Genomic DNA, 15,780 nt, shown 5'->3' on the forward strand with positions numbered 1-15,780 from the left:
ATTAAACATGTATGGCAATTTAGCTAGCTAGCTTGCACTTGCTAGGTAATTTGTCCTATTTAGCTAGCTTTCTGTTGCTAGCTAATTTGTCCTGGGATATAAACATTGAGTTGTTATTTTACCTGAAATGCACAAGGTCCTCTACTCCGCCAATTAATCCACACATAAAATGGTTAACCGAATCATTTCTAGTCATCTCTCTTCCTTTCAGGCTTTTTCTTCTCTTGACTTTATATTGCGATTGGCAACTTTCATAAATTAGGTGCATTACTGCCACTGATCTCGGTCGTCTTTCAGTCACCCACGTGGGTATAACTAATGAAGAGATGGCACATGGGTACCTGCTTCTATAAACCAATGAGGAGATGGGAGAGGCAGGACTTGCAGCGCGATCTGCGTCAGAAATAGAACTGATTTCTATTTTAGCTCTTGGCAACGCAGACGCTCGTTGGCGCACGGAGCAGTGTGGGTGCAATAATTGAATAACATAGATTTCTAAATAAATTTTGCAACGCTCGCGCACGGTGTAGTCAGCCTGTTACTAACGTCTGCGCCGCGTGTTAATGAAAGTCATAATGTGCTTAGTTTATATTTATATTAATTAAATCTCAACCATAAATGTTAGAAACATACAATTTTTCCCGTGCAAGCAGACATTCTGACGTACCCACCTTTAACTATAGTGTAGCCTACGCTTGTGTATTTCCTGTTATCGCGAATGGCCTAGAAAACATGATGTCCAATCTATAGCTAATCTGTCTTTCCCTCAACACCTCATGGTATTGTAACGACCCTGGGTTTATAAGCGCGGAAATCGACTCTGCCGCTTGAGCATGCTTTTGCGGCACAGTCGATAGCGCGCCGGACCTCGGGCTAGGAGGTTGAGGGTTCGAGACCTGCTCCCTGCCTGTTTCATTACATTGGTGTCGGAAGTGATCGGACCTCGCATCCACGACAGTGCGTGTGCTTGGCCGGTGAGCGCGTTCCTGTAAGACGTAAAGTCGCAAGCTAGCGCGAGGACGCGCTCTTTGAAAGGAGGGAGTAGTGTAACGACCCTGGGTTTATAAGCGCGGAAATCGACTCTGCCGCTCGAGCATGCTTTTGCGGCACAGTCGATAGCGCGCCGGACCTCGGGCTAGGAGGTCGAGGGTTCGAGACCTGCTCCCTGCCGGTTTCATTACAGTATGTTATCTTATCTCGCTGTATACAGATCTAAACGTTGTTAGCCAATCACAGACTGTGTTGTTACCAGTTCCCAGTTGGCTAAATCCGACAACCAATAATCGTTGCGTCCACGGCTTTTAGTCGAATAGAGGAGTTCATAGACTTTCCCAGAGGATCTGTGCTATTCGGGATCCTTGGGGTGTTCCTACCTCTATCAAGTATAAATGTAAAATGGTTAGGTTTAGAGTAAGGACGTCCCAAGGAATCCGGATAGCAGTGACCTTCCACAGAGTGAGAGACTGTCACGATATTTGAGAGCTCGGCAGCGACACAGACATTCATTTGTTTGATTTTTTTTTTTTTTTACAGGCGGCAGAAGCGATTTTCGAGTGTCTGCCCCAGATAGTTTCCTTAGAAACTATGAAAAATAATTACCAAGATGTCCTTGATCCAATTGAGGAGTAAGTAGGCTATATTTAAGTTGTGATATCGTTAGGAAATATTTATGCCTATGTTTATAAGTCAAATTTGATTTATTTGGAAAAAAAAATGTTTTGTTGATAACGTTTTGTCGAAAGCACGTAGGCAATATGATTTACTGTGTCGATAGGGGAGTAGGCTAGTGTACATTTGACTTGTAAAAGACACAAACACATAATCTAATCAAAGTAAGCAAAGGTGAAGTATTGCTCCTATTGAAATGTAATGTGTTTTTAGTGTGTATTCTGTTGCATTAATGTCACTTTGGCCTATTAGATCAAATTCAGTGTGCGCACGTCTGATTTGACTTAATTAATCCATGTTCAGGTGAGGCCATTCCATGTCTTTATTGCTTTGTATGAGAAGGCAGTTTGGTAGTTTGAGGACGCTACAATCACCCCTGGAGGAGGTTCTTGGGACACTGCTATTTAAGTCTGAGCAGAGGTTGACGAAAACATTCAAAGGTGGTGGTGCTATATTGCGTTTTATTTTGAATAACAGGCAGATGTTGGAGTGTGTGAAATTGTGTAAACTGAGCAGGTTGAACTTGTTGAGTACACTCTTAGAAAAAGCGGTTCCAACGGGTTATATGGCAGTCCCCATAGAAGAACCCATTTTGGTTCGAGTAACAACTCTTTTGGTTTCCATGTAGAACCATCTGTGTAATGGAACACAAAAGGGTTCTATCTAGGCACTAAAGGGGTTCTACCTGGAAACAAAAAGGGTTCTCCTATGGGGACAGCGGAAGAATCCTTTTAGGGTCTAGATAGCACCTTTTTTTTCCCCCGAGCGTAGGCCTATATTGCCGTGGTTTTCTATAAAAAATAAATGCAACAGGCCCTGTGCTTCTCTGGAGGATCACCGACTCAGTATGACTATAATGAACAGATCTAATTTGCACCGTTATGCAATTATTACGAGACTGGATACAAGTAGCTAATTCTGGCAACCAATGTTCTAGCATGAATTAATTGAGGCAAGCAGATCAGAGATGTCAAGGTGGTACCCAAGAATATGCTACAGTATGTGTATAGTGTAAATAACAACTACCAATAGACCTTTCAAATAAGCATTTAGTCAATCAAATAATTACTCTGTTAAACGAGGAATGCAGTTACTCTATTGAACTAGTAGGATGAAATAATTGACACTCAAACAATTAGTGTACATGAAATACATTATACATTACGGAATAACAGAGTATATGACTATCACCAATAGGTTAAAACAACATGGTAACACATGTCTTCAGTTCAGAATGGTCTCTAAGTGAAAATGTGTGTGTCTGTAACACACATGAGCTTGGTAGCAAGTTCTCAAGGTATGAACAAATTCCCTGTCCTTTTAACCAAATTCAAGCAGAAACTCACGCCGAACGTGAATTAACATTTCTTTGCACTTTGCTAGTTATTACAAAAGACAGGAAAACACAGCCAGATTCAAATCTAATCAACTCATTGTAAGTGTAAGTGTTGCTTACAGCTTTGTAAGTGTAAGTCATTGTAAGTGTTGCTCCCTCTTTGAACTATCAGCTGCCTGACAAACAAAATAACACTCTGTGTAACAATAAATCCATAGCACTTACAGTACAATACAATATACAGTTGAAGTCGGAAGTTTACATACACCTTAGCCAAATACATTTAAACTCAGTTTTTCACAATTCCAGACTTAATCCTAGTAAAAAGTCCCTGTCTTATGTCAATTAGGATCACCACTTTATTTTAAGAATGTGACATGTAAGAATAATAGATAATAATAATAATATAATAAATATAATAATAATAATATATTTCAGCTTTTATTTCTTTCATCACATTCCCAGTGGGTCAGAAGTTTACATACACTCAATTCGTATTTGGTAGCATTGCCATTACATTGTTTTACTTGGGTCAAACGTTTAGGGTAGCCTTCTACAAGATTCCAACAATAAGTTGGGTGAATTTTGGCCCATTCCTCTTGACAGAGCTGGTGGAACTGAGTCAGGTTTGAAGTTCTCCTTGTTCGCACACGCTTTTTCAGTTCTGCCCACAAATTTTAGGATTGAGGTCAGGGCTTTGTGACGGTCACTCCAATACCTTGACTTTGTTGTCTTTAGGCCATTTTGCCACAACTTTGGAAGTACGCTTGGGGGTCATTGTCCATTTGGAAGACCCATTTGCGACCAAGCTGATGTTGCTTCAATATATCCACATAATTTTCCATCCACATAATTTTCCTTCCTCATGAAGCCATCTATTTTGTGAAGTGCACCAGTCCCTCCTGCAGCAAAGCACCCTCACAACATGATGCTGCCACCCCCGTGCTTCACGGTTGGGATGGTGTTCTTCGGCTTACAAGCCTCCCCCTTTTTCCTCCAAACATAACGATGGTCATTATGGCCAAACAGTTCTCTTTTTGTTTCATCAGACATATCTTCAAAAAGTATGATTTTTGTCCCGGTGTGCAACTGCACATTCATCACAATGGTTAACCTATGCAAAATAATAGGAAAACATTTCAAGCTTATTAATAGCATTACATTTAGCCGAATTGGGTACACATACAGTATGGCGCAGGAAAAAGTTAAAGAAAGGAAAACAACCAGATTCTAATCTAATCAACTATATTTAAATGATAGGAGCGCACTCTTGTCGCTCCCTCTGAACAGTGCAATAAAATATATCAAAATTCATATCTCTTTACGAACTCGTGAACAATCCAAACATGACCATTTAATTCACACACTTCTCCTGGAGTCAGTAAGCCCACAACTTCCACGGGAACGCCAGCCTGTCAGGAGTATTATCACCTTCTCATCCTTCCACTACAGTAGTCATTTATGGAAAACAATTGAAAAATCATGCCAAATAGTGTCCCCCTGCAAGAAAGGTTTTTGGGTTTCCATGACTGCCGAAACATTGAAAAAGATCACTGTCCTTAGATGCTTTTCTTTCTCAGGCCCCAGAGCCTGTAGGATGGGCGTTGGCAGTTTGTTAATTATTTGGCTTGATATATAGCCAGGGCAGTGGGCGGCGGCATGCGCTTGTGACATTTGTATGCAGACCGCCATAATATCAAAGAAGACCTCGTATGTAGTCTAACAACCGTTAGAAGAAGATGGCGAGTGTTTATTTGTCTTTACCATATATTTGTCTTTATATAACAAAATATTGTTAAATAGGAATAAATAATTGAAGTTGTTTTGGATTTAAATAGCTCGTCAACGTTACTTGTTTACTTACATCAGCCTAGCTAACGCTAGCCAGACAGTTTTGTTTAGCTAGCTAGCTAATTGTTTTTGTAGTTTTCAGTTTGTATGTTACGTTAGCTTGCACTTCAATGGCATCCCTCGAGGAGGTCTTATTTCATCTTTCCAACCAGGCGAAGTACTATGGCACCACTGAATCTTTCCAACCAGGCGAAGTACTATGGCACCACTGATCTCGACAAGAGGCGCAACATTCGTAGGGGGCAGAAATTCACTATTCAGAGTAACGTTAAGCAGTTCGCTTCTATTACATAACTGGAAGGATTTAGCTATGAACAGCCATTTTCAATCTAGGTAGTTGATCATCCAGAAGTTGCTAGTTATACATTTAGTTATGACTGTCATATTGAGGTATCTAGTTATAAGTTAACTCTGATCAATCAAATAGATAGGTCTAAGCAATTATGGTCATTCCAAATGCCCTTAACTAGGTATCTTTGCTAGACAGACACACAGACAGAATAGGGAGAAATAAAGGGTGAGAATGAAAGAGAGGTGGGAAAGAGTGAAAGACAGAGAGAGATTGGGAGGGAGAGAGAAATGGAGAAAGTCAGTTGTGCAAAATTACATAGACTTGAGTATTTCAACAACTCTTGTCTTCAAACTTGTTAGTCAATCACATGTACCTATGGGGGAAGGATGGCCAGCCACACAGGAGGGTGATTTTCTCTGGATGTCATAAGGTGAATGCACCAATTTGTAAGTCGCTCTGGATAAGAGCGTCTGCTAAATGACTTAAATGTAAATGTAAATGAGAAAGAACCCATGCTGACCGAGATGCACGTTGGCCATTTCGGAGGGAAGCGCATGATTGCTAAAATCAACATACACTTTTTGCATGGGATTGTCAAGGATGTGGACAGCTGGGCATGTGAAATAAGTTTGGTTATCGATCACATTCTATTATATCTAAAATTATTATGATTTCAATGAATGTCATATCAGAGAGAACACAATGTTTCAAGTTGTCACCTTCTGCTTAAGTGAGTACCAGTCTAGCCTGATGGCGACTGATTATGTTACCAAGTGGGTGGAGGCAATACCCATTAAGGTCTGTAAAAGAAGAGAATGTACTTAACTCTAAATTCCCTTCTGTAACCCATTTAAAAAGGCTGCTTGGAACCCAACATGTATTTTCTTTTGTATGATACCCATCAAGGACCCGACTGGCGAGGCCACCTCCAAGGCGATGATGTCTTCAACACCCATGGTTCTCCTGAGGTCATCTTGAGTGACCGAGGTCGTGTACTCTGGAACAAGTTATGGATGTTATAGGTTATATTCTGTCACCAATGGTTTGTTGTAGTTTTTGTTTTTCCATGATACATAATCATTGTCAATAGATATCCCTTTCCTACCCCCTCCTCCAGGTTTGGATGAACGGACCAACCACACCCTCTAGACTGCCATGGGCAAGGCCTTGACGGGTTCCAGGAATGGTGGCAGAACAACCTGAAGGTAATTATCTTTGCACCCAACATTAGCGTCCAAGCCTCCAGAGTACTCACCCTTTTGCCTACAGTACGGACGGGGTCCGCAGCTATTTACTGAGGTAAACAATGCATTTGTATATAAAAGTATTGCCTATACTGTAGTATAAAAAATGTGTGATTGACTTTTTCTATTGCTTTTTGTATAACGTACTTTTGAGATCACTGATACTCCACCTGATGTGGTGGAAGTTGTCGAACCAGATCAGAACGCCTTCAAGGACCACCTTCAGGCACGGACTGAGAAGAATGTAAAGGTTTTTGACCAGGTCAAAATTATTGTCTGCTGTTAATTTATTTTGTGGCCTTCCAAGAGCTATATAAGAGATGTATTTGTAATAATATGAAATATAATTGCATTTCTATTATCAGTCACGGTGAGACTGAACATGGACAAGGTATATGAGGAAAAAGGAGAGCCACCGGAGGAGAATCAAGGGGACCAAGTGCTTCGACATCCGGGCAAATTACTTGGCTTGGAAGAAGGGCGAAAGGAAGACGAGACCTGGGAGAGCTTGGCGCTCTTTCGCTCCTAGCTGGGCTCACCATCCGTTAAGGTGAATATAAAATCTCAGATGATAACTATTTGCAATTGCCTACTCGTGGTGGATGGCATCGCCATGCTGTCAGCAGTACCAACACTGGCCCAGTGGTTTCTCCAAATAGTCAATCTCAAGGCTAACCACTGGGTCACGTTAAGTAACCACCACTTCCAGGTAAGTACCGTTAAGGTGTAGGACTCCAGTGCTCATGACACCACCCTGGAGTTTCTCTCACAACTCATCTCTATCTTTTCCAGGGACCATCCCTTACCAACCCCACTGACATCAAAAATGAGATGGGTATCCTTTCTTTTCTGTCTGCCGTTAACATTATTGCATGTCTAATCAAACATTCAAATTAAATAATTCAATAACTGTATTTTTACATGCCTGATTAATAATTTAACATTTGCTTGTTTACGTCTGTCTCCTACCCTGTTCCCTTTACTCTGCTTCTGTTCTCCAGGACCTAGGGGTTCTGCCTAACACCCAGACGTGGATCCACCTGATGTCCTCCATTACCAACCACTGTCCAACTTTTCATTACATCAGCTACTGTTATTGTCAAGTTGTCATTATCTGCCAAGAAAAAGCAAGAAAACTATCATCCAGGGCACATAATGTGAGCTGCACAGGTTAGCTAAAAACACTAGCACTGCAAACACTCAGAACCAAGAGGGCAGCAGCGCCTGGACTTTGCAGTTTCCCTCATTGAGTCCACCTTCCAAGACTTACTACCTGTTGAAAACAAGTGACAGGCAGAACCTCTCATCCAAACAGCACCCACCTCCTCTCTATTCCACACACCAGAATTCAGTATTTCAGTCTGATTGCCATGTGAGTGTACAAAAAATCTGAAAGTAAATTGACACATGTACCAATGAAATATCAACGTTTATGTATTTAAATCTAAATTATTGCTAGATTGTTTTTCACAACTGTTTCATAAGGTGTTTGTTATTGTGAATTGTAACGTATCCCTTGATGGTATTTGTTCCACATTATTAATGGTTGTATCGTAAGACATACAATAGATATAGTCAACCACAAGGGTGTACTAATGAGCTATGTTTTTTTTTATCATAATAGAGGACTAATATTATTTCAGTGTAGATAAGGGAAGGCCTGTTTAAAATGAAAACATGCCAGCCAGACAAGCCAGTGTGTGAATCAAATGTATTTGCATATGAATAGGGTGCAAATTAGCTGACTTTGTGATCTGTAAGGTAAGTAACAATGTGGTAATTGGTAACAAATATGAAGTGGGGGAAGTCAGGATCCTAGTCAGGCTTTTGTTTGTCAAATCCTGATTAAATATAGGTCTTCATGTTTTTTTTAATGTTTTATTTAACCGTTATTTAAATGTGTATCAAATCTGTAAGAAATTGTGGGTCTAAATCAATGACAAACCGCTGAAATGCTCAGGATCTGTGATCAAAACAGGCTGGGGTGTTTTCGGTTCCGTTTAGTATACGGATATGCATCTGCACCTAAATGAATAGCCTGACTCAATGGGATTCTCCTGAATAAAAAATGTTTTTATCTGTTAAGCTGTTTTGTCTGGATTTTCAGGAGCTTCTGTATCATGTTTTCTATTTGTATGGAAAACGTGATACCTATTTTGACATTGTTTTATTAGGTCATCAACACCATGGTGTGGTCCCAAACTGCTTCAGTAAAAGTGTGTTCAATGCCTGCCTTCCTGTTATTTTCCAAAGTTTAGACTTCCTGCAACCTACTTTAATAACTATTCTGAACAAAAATATAAATGCAACAAGTGTTGCTTCCATGTTTCATGAGCTGAAATACAAGATCCCATGTGATGTTCCATAGCACACAAAAAAAACATTTTTCTCCAATTTGTGCACCAATTTGTTTACATCCTTGTTAGTGTGCATTGCTCCTTTGCCAAGATAATCCATCCACCTGACAGATGTGGCATATCAAGAAGCTGATTAACCAGCATGATCATTACTTAGGTGCACCTTGTGCTGGGGACAATAATAGACCACTCTGAAATGTGCAGTTTTGTAACAACACAATGCCACAGAAGTTGAGGGAGTGTGCAATTGGCATTCTGACTGCAGGAATGTCCACCAGAGCTGTTGCCAGATAATTAAATGTTAATTTCTCTACCATAAGCTGCCTCCAGCGTTGTTATAAAGAATTTGGCAGTGCATCCAACCGGCCTTACAACCACAGACCATGTGTAACCACACCAGCCCAGGACCTCCACATTCGGCTTCTTCACCTGTGGGATAATCTGAGACGAGCCACTCGGACAGCTGATGAAACTGAGTATTTCTGTCTGTAATAAAGACTTTTTGTGGGGAAAAGGGTGGGCCTGGGAGGTGGGTGGGCCTATTCCCTCCCAGGCCCACCCATGACTGCGCCCCTCCACAATCATGTAAAATCCATTGATTATGGCATCATTTTTTTATTTAAATTGACTAATTTCCTTATATGAACTATGATTCAGTAAAATTGTTGCATGTTGTGTTTATAGTTTTGTTCAGTATAGAAGGATGACGTGAGGTTCAGGGCTAAATATGCTTTGCACTCAATGTACAGTTTCCTATTTTATATGATTGTCACTATTTAAATGTCTAAAGGAGCCTGGTGTGCGAAGCAATGTGATGTGCCAATTACGATCTATCTTCACATATGTCTTTTAAAATGATGTCCACCGTGTAAACTTATTTAGTCCTAGGATGATGTTTCCAACTGAATTCTTTCCATAACCTCCAATCAGAACAAGTTTTATGTCTTTTATGATGACATCTGACAAAGAAATAGCATCATTAATGGACAGAATACAGAATACAAAGATCCCTTAGTTATATGAATAAAGTTCTGCAACAAAATCAGTAGATACTCACCCTCATCTGTGGTTAAGATGCCTTCAAGCAAAGGAATTGTTTCACTCAATGGAGGCTGCTGAGGGGAGGACGGCTCATAATAATGTCTGGAATGGAGTGAATGGAATGGGATCAAACACATGGCAATAGATTCCTTAGTTATATGATTTAACATAAAGCTCTCCAACAAAATCAGTAGATAGTCAGAAGATACTCACCCGCCTCCCCAGTCACTACAGACCCGGGTTCGTTGCAGCGATGGGACAAGACTGTAACTACCAATTGAATATCACGAAATTAGGGAGAAAAAGTGTAAAAAAAATAATTATTATGAAGATATTCACCCTCATCTGTGGTTAAGATGCTTCAAGCAAAGGAATTATTTCACTCAATGGAGGCTGCTGAGGGGAGGACAGCTCATAATAATGGCTGGAATGGAGTGAATGGAATGGCATTAAGATACCATTCCACTGACTGCTCTAGCCATTACCACGAGCACGTTCTCCCCAATTAAGGTGCCACCAACCTCCTGTGCTTTCACTATCTACAATTGAAAGGATATACGGAAGTTTTGTCAGATAAAGTGTAAAGATTAAATTCATATTAAATAATCTACAATACCTGCTACATATTTTAGTTGTGTTAAGTTTTATCAATCATTTTCTGGTATTTATTGCAGTAAACACAGTGTATGGTTGGTTTAACTGATACAGTACATGTCTGTTTTCTATAATAACAAAATGGATTGGCTACATTTGATCTCATAAATGTTTTTGTAATAAATCGGCATCATTCCAATAGAAGTCAGTTCTAGTTTAAGTAGAAGCAAAGTGTCACCGGCCTGATAATGTGGCTAATGGCACTTTGCGTCTTGAAAGTCCAATATTGTGAAAACTTGACTGGTGACATACAAAACACTTTGGACTGTAACAACACTGGACTTAATGTAAAAAAATACCAACATTTCGTTTTTGAGTGGATTTAACCTTTTAAGGTGAATGCGCTAACTGTATCCAATGCTGATTAAGAGTTTCTGATAAATTACTCAAATATAAATAGCTCCAGTATTGATTGCGGAATGCAGATCATTTTCTCTTTACAATTAACAATGACACATACTGGCCCTCTGCACGCTCAAGTTGTACAACTGATGTACAACATATTTGACACAAATGTTACGATGAAGTACAACAGATATTTTGGAGTAGTTTGTCTGCACAGAAACGTCTGCATTTATTTATTTTCGTTTTTTTTTTCTAGAGCTCATTTTCTAACAGGGTTCGGGTGACCATTGTTTGGGAATTGTGTAAATCACAGAAATAGAATATCATTATTTATGTTGGATGTGCATAGATTTGAGAGAAATCCATCTTTAACTTTCTTGCTGAATGTTGGACTTATATGGCAGAGGTTTCCCCTGTGAGCCTTTCTCCTGGGATTCTTATTGCGCTTATTAATATAATTCATAACTATATTTCCTTCCAGAAAATTGCGTCAAACTATTTCTAAGTAACTAAAATCGACAAAACAACATAGACTTCAAAGTGGAGTCTTTCTATCATCTCAATGAGTTCACAAAGGAACAGAACAACACACTCACCTTATCACACGGAAGCCATCTTCTCCAAATCACAGACGAGGAGCTCATTATGTTTTAAGCATTGTGATGAAGTATCCCACACTCTAATCTGTTACATTTGTGTCTTGTCGCAGCAACTTCAGGTTATGAGAAAAGGAACAGAAGGACACTCACACAGGGAACACACACAGTTATAGGCACACACGTACAAAGTACACACACACGCACACACACACACTTCTCCCCAATCACGTGACTTCATATCAACCCTTACACTTTGTGGTTTATATCATCATGAACACCAAAGGTGCCTGTAAAGCATCTTCACTCACACTTCGCCTCTGATCATAAACCTATGCGCTATGATAAATTATTTTGTTCTTTTAATTTGTAGACAATTGTTTTATAAGTAGAAGTAGTGTACTATTAGTTTTCTTTAATTTTATATCATTGTTTTCTTGTACAGAGTGCAAGTGCATGTACAGTGCATTCGGAAAGTATTCAGACCCCTTGACTTTTTCCACGTTTTGTTACATTACAGCCTTATTCTAAAATGGATGAAATATTTTTTTCCCTCATCAATCTACACACCATACCACATAATGACAAAACAGAAATACCTTATTTACATAAGTATTCAGACCCTTTGCTATGAGACTCGACATTGAGCTCAGGTGCATCCTATTTCCATGAGATGTTTCTACAACTTGATTGGAGTCCACCTGTGGTAAATTCAATTGATTGGACATGATTTGTAAAGGCACACACCTGTCTATATAAGGTCCAACAGTTGACAGTGCATGTCAGAGCAAAAACCAAGCCATGAGGTCGAAGGAATTGTCCGTAGAGCTCAGAGACAGGATTATGTCGAGGCACAGATCTGGGGAAAGGTACCAAACATTTCTGCAGCATTGAAGGTCCCCAAGAACACAGTGGCCTCCGTCATTCTTAAATGGAAGAAGTTTGGAACCACCAAGACTCTTCCTAGAGCTGGCTGCCCGGCCAAACTGAGCAATCGGGGGAGAAGGGCCTTGGTCAGGGAGGTGACTAAGAACCTGATGATCACTCTGACAGAGCTCCAGAGTTCCTCTGTGGAGATGGGAAAACTCTCCAGAAGGACAACCATCTCTGCTGTACTCCACCAATCAGGCCTTTATGGTAGTGGCCAGACGGAAGCCACTCCTCAGTAAAAGGCACATGACAGCCCGCTTGGAGTTTGCCAAAAAGCACCTAAAGGACTCTCGGACCATGAGAAACAAGATTCTCTGAATGCCTGAATGCCAAGCGTTACGTCTGGAGGAAACCTGGCACCATCCCTACGGTGAAGTATGGTGGTGGCAGCATCATGCTGTGGGGATGTTTTTCTGCGACAGGGACTGGGAGACTAGTCAGGATTGAGGGAAAGCTGAACGGAGCAAAGTACTGAGAGATCTTTGAGGAAAACCTGCTACAGGGCGCTCAGGACTTCAGACTGGGGCAAAGGTTCACCTTCCAACAGGACAACAACCCTAAGCACACAGCCAAGACAACGCAGGAGTGGCTCTGGGACAAGTCTGTCCTTGAGTGGCCCAGCCAGAGCCCGTACTTGAACCCGATCCAACATTTCTGGAGAGTCCTGAAAATAGCTGTGCAGCGACGCTCCCCATCAAACCTGACAGAGCTTGAGAGGATCTGCAGAGAAGAGTGGGAGAAACTCTCAAAATACAGGTGTGCCAAGTTTGCAGCGTCATACCTAAGAACAACCTCTCTGGGATATGTGGGACGCTAGCGTCCCAACTGGCCAACATCCAGTGAAAATGCAGAGCGCCAAATTCAAATAAATTACTATAAAAATGAAACTTTCATGAAATCACACATTCAATATACCAAATTAAAGCTACACTTGTTGTGAATCCAGCCAACGTGTTAAAAAATGCTTTTCGGCGAAAGCAAACGATGCTGTTATCTGAGAATAGCAACCAAACAAACACAGACCATCATATTTCAACCCTCCAGGCGTGACACAAAATGCAGAAATAAAGATATAATTCATGCCTTACCTTTGACGAGCTTCTTCAATTGGCACTCTAATATATCCCATAAACATCACAAATGGTCCTTTTGTTCGATTAATTCTGTCGATATATATCAACAAGTGAATTTATTTGGCGCGTTTGATCAAGAAAAACACCGGTTCCAACTTGTGCAACGTGACTAAAGAATATCTCAAAAGTTACCTGTAAGCTTTGCAGCAATATTTCAAAATACTTTTGTAATACAACTTTATGTATTTTTTTACGGAAATAATCAATAAAATTGAAGACGGGATGATCTGTTGTTCAATACTGGAGGAAAACAAAATGTAGCTAGCTTTCAGGTCATGCGCCTCTAACAAAGAGCACACTTCCCTCTAGCCTCATTCTGAACAGTGTTACTACTGGAGGAAAAACCTCAACCAACTTTTTGTCCATATGGGGGCGCTGTTTCCCCATTGGAAAGAATCGTGCCCAAATTAAACTGCCTCGTACTCAATTCTAGATCATACAATATGCATATTATTATTACTATTGGATAGAAAACACTCTCAAGTTTCTAAAACCGTTTGAATTATATCTGTGAGTAAAACAGAACTCATTTTGCAGCAAACTTCCTGACAGGAAGTGAAAAATCTGAAATCGAGGCTCTGTTCCAGGGGCTTCCTATTACTTTGCCTGAAATCTATGGATATGCATGCACTTCATACGCCTTCCACTAGATGTCAACAGGCAGTAAGGTGGAATGGGGTGTCTAGCTTGATCTGAGGTCGAACAAGAGCTTTTGGAATGACGTGTCTGGAAATTTCATTGTCTTCGAAGGCGCGAGAAGGAACCCCAGATTGCCTTCTGAAAAGCCTTCGGTATACACGGTAGATATCTCCGGCTCTGATTTTATTTGATATATGTGATAAAAACATCATAAAGTAGTTTTTTTCAACCGAGTTGCATCAGTTTATTGAACGTTTATTGCGAGTTTTGGAATTTTCTTTTCTTTTCTTTGCGTCAGGTGAAGTTGGGCACGTTTGCGCCACATGGCTAGCTATGGGGATGGAAGCATCATGTTGTGGGGGTGCTTTGCTGCAGGAGGGACTGGTGCACTTCACAAAATAGATGTCATTGTGAGGTAGGAAAATGATGTGGATATTTTGAAGCAACATCTCAAGACATCAGTCAGGAAGTTAAAGCTTGGTCTCAAATGCGTCTTCCAAATGGACAATGACCCCAAGCATTTTTCCAAAGTTGTGGCAAAATGGCTTAAGGACAACAAAGTCAAGGTATTGGAGTGGCCATCACAAAGTCCTGACCTCAATCCTATAGATAATTTGTGGGCAGAACTGCAAAAACGTGTGCGGGCAAGGAGGCCTACAAACCTGACACAGTTACACCAGCTCTGTCAGGAGAAATGGGCCAAAATTCACCCAATTTATTGTGGGAAGCTTGTGGAAAGCTACCCGAAACATTTGACCGAAGTAAAACTATTTAAAGGCAATGCTACCAAATACTAATTGAGTGTATGTAAACTTCTGACCCACTGGGAATGTGATGAAATAAATAAAAGCTGAAATAAATAATGCTCTCTACTATTATTCTGACATTTCACATTCACATTCTTAAAGTAAAGTGGTGATCCTAACTGACTTAAGACAGGGAATGTTTACCAGGATTAAATGTCAGGAATTGTGAAAAACTGAGTTTAAATGTATTTGGCTAAGGTGTATGTAAACTTCCGACTTCAACGGTATGTTTCAGACAGTTGTATGAGGCTGTGCTACTTGTGTTAGTAAGTAACTACACTTTTACTTTGAGCCTCTTAGTTTCATCATGCTTTATGTCCTACATATAAAATAAATACTCTTGTATTTCTGGCTCATTTTCAAATTATGTTTTTTTAGATTTAAGTCCGGCAAAATAGAGATTGTAGTATGATATCAGGTAATATCATGTTGGCCTTTGCTGGACACGCATAGGCCTACTGTTGAACAGAGTCGGTCTCAGTGTATAAAAGAGGATACTATTCTTAAATAGTTTTGTTAAAATAATAGCTTGAAACATTTAATGTTTACACAGGCAGCCCAGTTCTGATCTTTTGACACTTATTTGGTATATCTGATACATATCTGATCTTTTCCCAGTGTGTAAACAGAAAGAAAACACATGGAATCTGGTCTTTTGAGTTCTGATTCATACCATATACGTGTTTGTACATGTAGTATATATTTTTGCACATTACCTGCCATCACCAAGACTACCACTGTCACGACTCCGACCGAGGCAGGCTCTCCTTCCTGTTCGGGTGGCGCTCGGCGGTCGTCGTTACTGGCCTATTAGATGCCACTGATCCTTTTCTCCCCCTCCTTATGTGTTCATTGGTTACACCTGTTTTGTATTTGTTCTTAATTAGT

The 15,780-nt window shown here is 40.3% G+C and overlaps 1 long non-coding RNA gene across 6 annotated transcripts; it reads left to right on the top strand.

Moving 5' to 3' along the window:
* The first annotated feature begins 705 nt into the window (after positions 1-705).
* Positions 706-8,673, top strand: LOC129865430 (uncharacterized). 6 transcript variants are annotated; one of them, XR_008761369.1, is made up of 6 exons: positions 706-779; positions 1,534-1,625; positions 6,054-6,153; positions 6,265-6,653; positions 6,757-6,941; positions 7,393-8,673. It is a non-coding gene; the product is annotated as an uncharacterized LOC129865430 (long non-coding RNA). The 6 variants fall into 6 exon arrangements; XR_008761370.1 differs by lacking the exon at positions 706-779 and adding an exon at positions 7,184-7,226 and having other exon boundaries at positions 1,261-1,625; XR_008761368.1 differs by lacking the exon at positions 706-779 and adding an exon at positions 1,261-1,455.
* Positions 8,674-15,780: the final 7,107 nt, after the last annotated feature.

Source organism: Salvelinus fontinalis, chromosome 11 (genome assembly GCF_029448725.1).
Source record: "Salvelinus fontinalis isolate EN_2023a chromosome 11, ASM2944872v1, whole genome shotgun sequence".
Taxonomy (NCBI): domain Eukaryota; kingdom Metazoa; phylum Chordata; class Actinopteri; order Salmoniformes; family Salmonidae; genus Salvelinus; species Salvelinus fontinalis.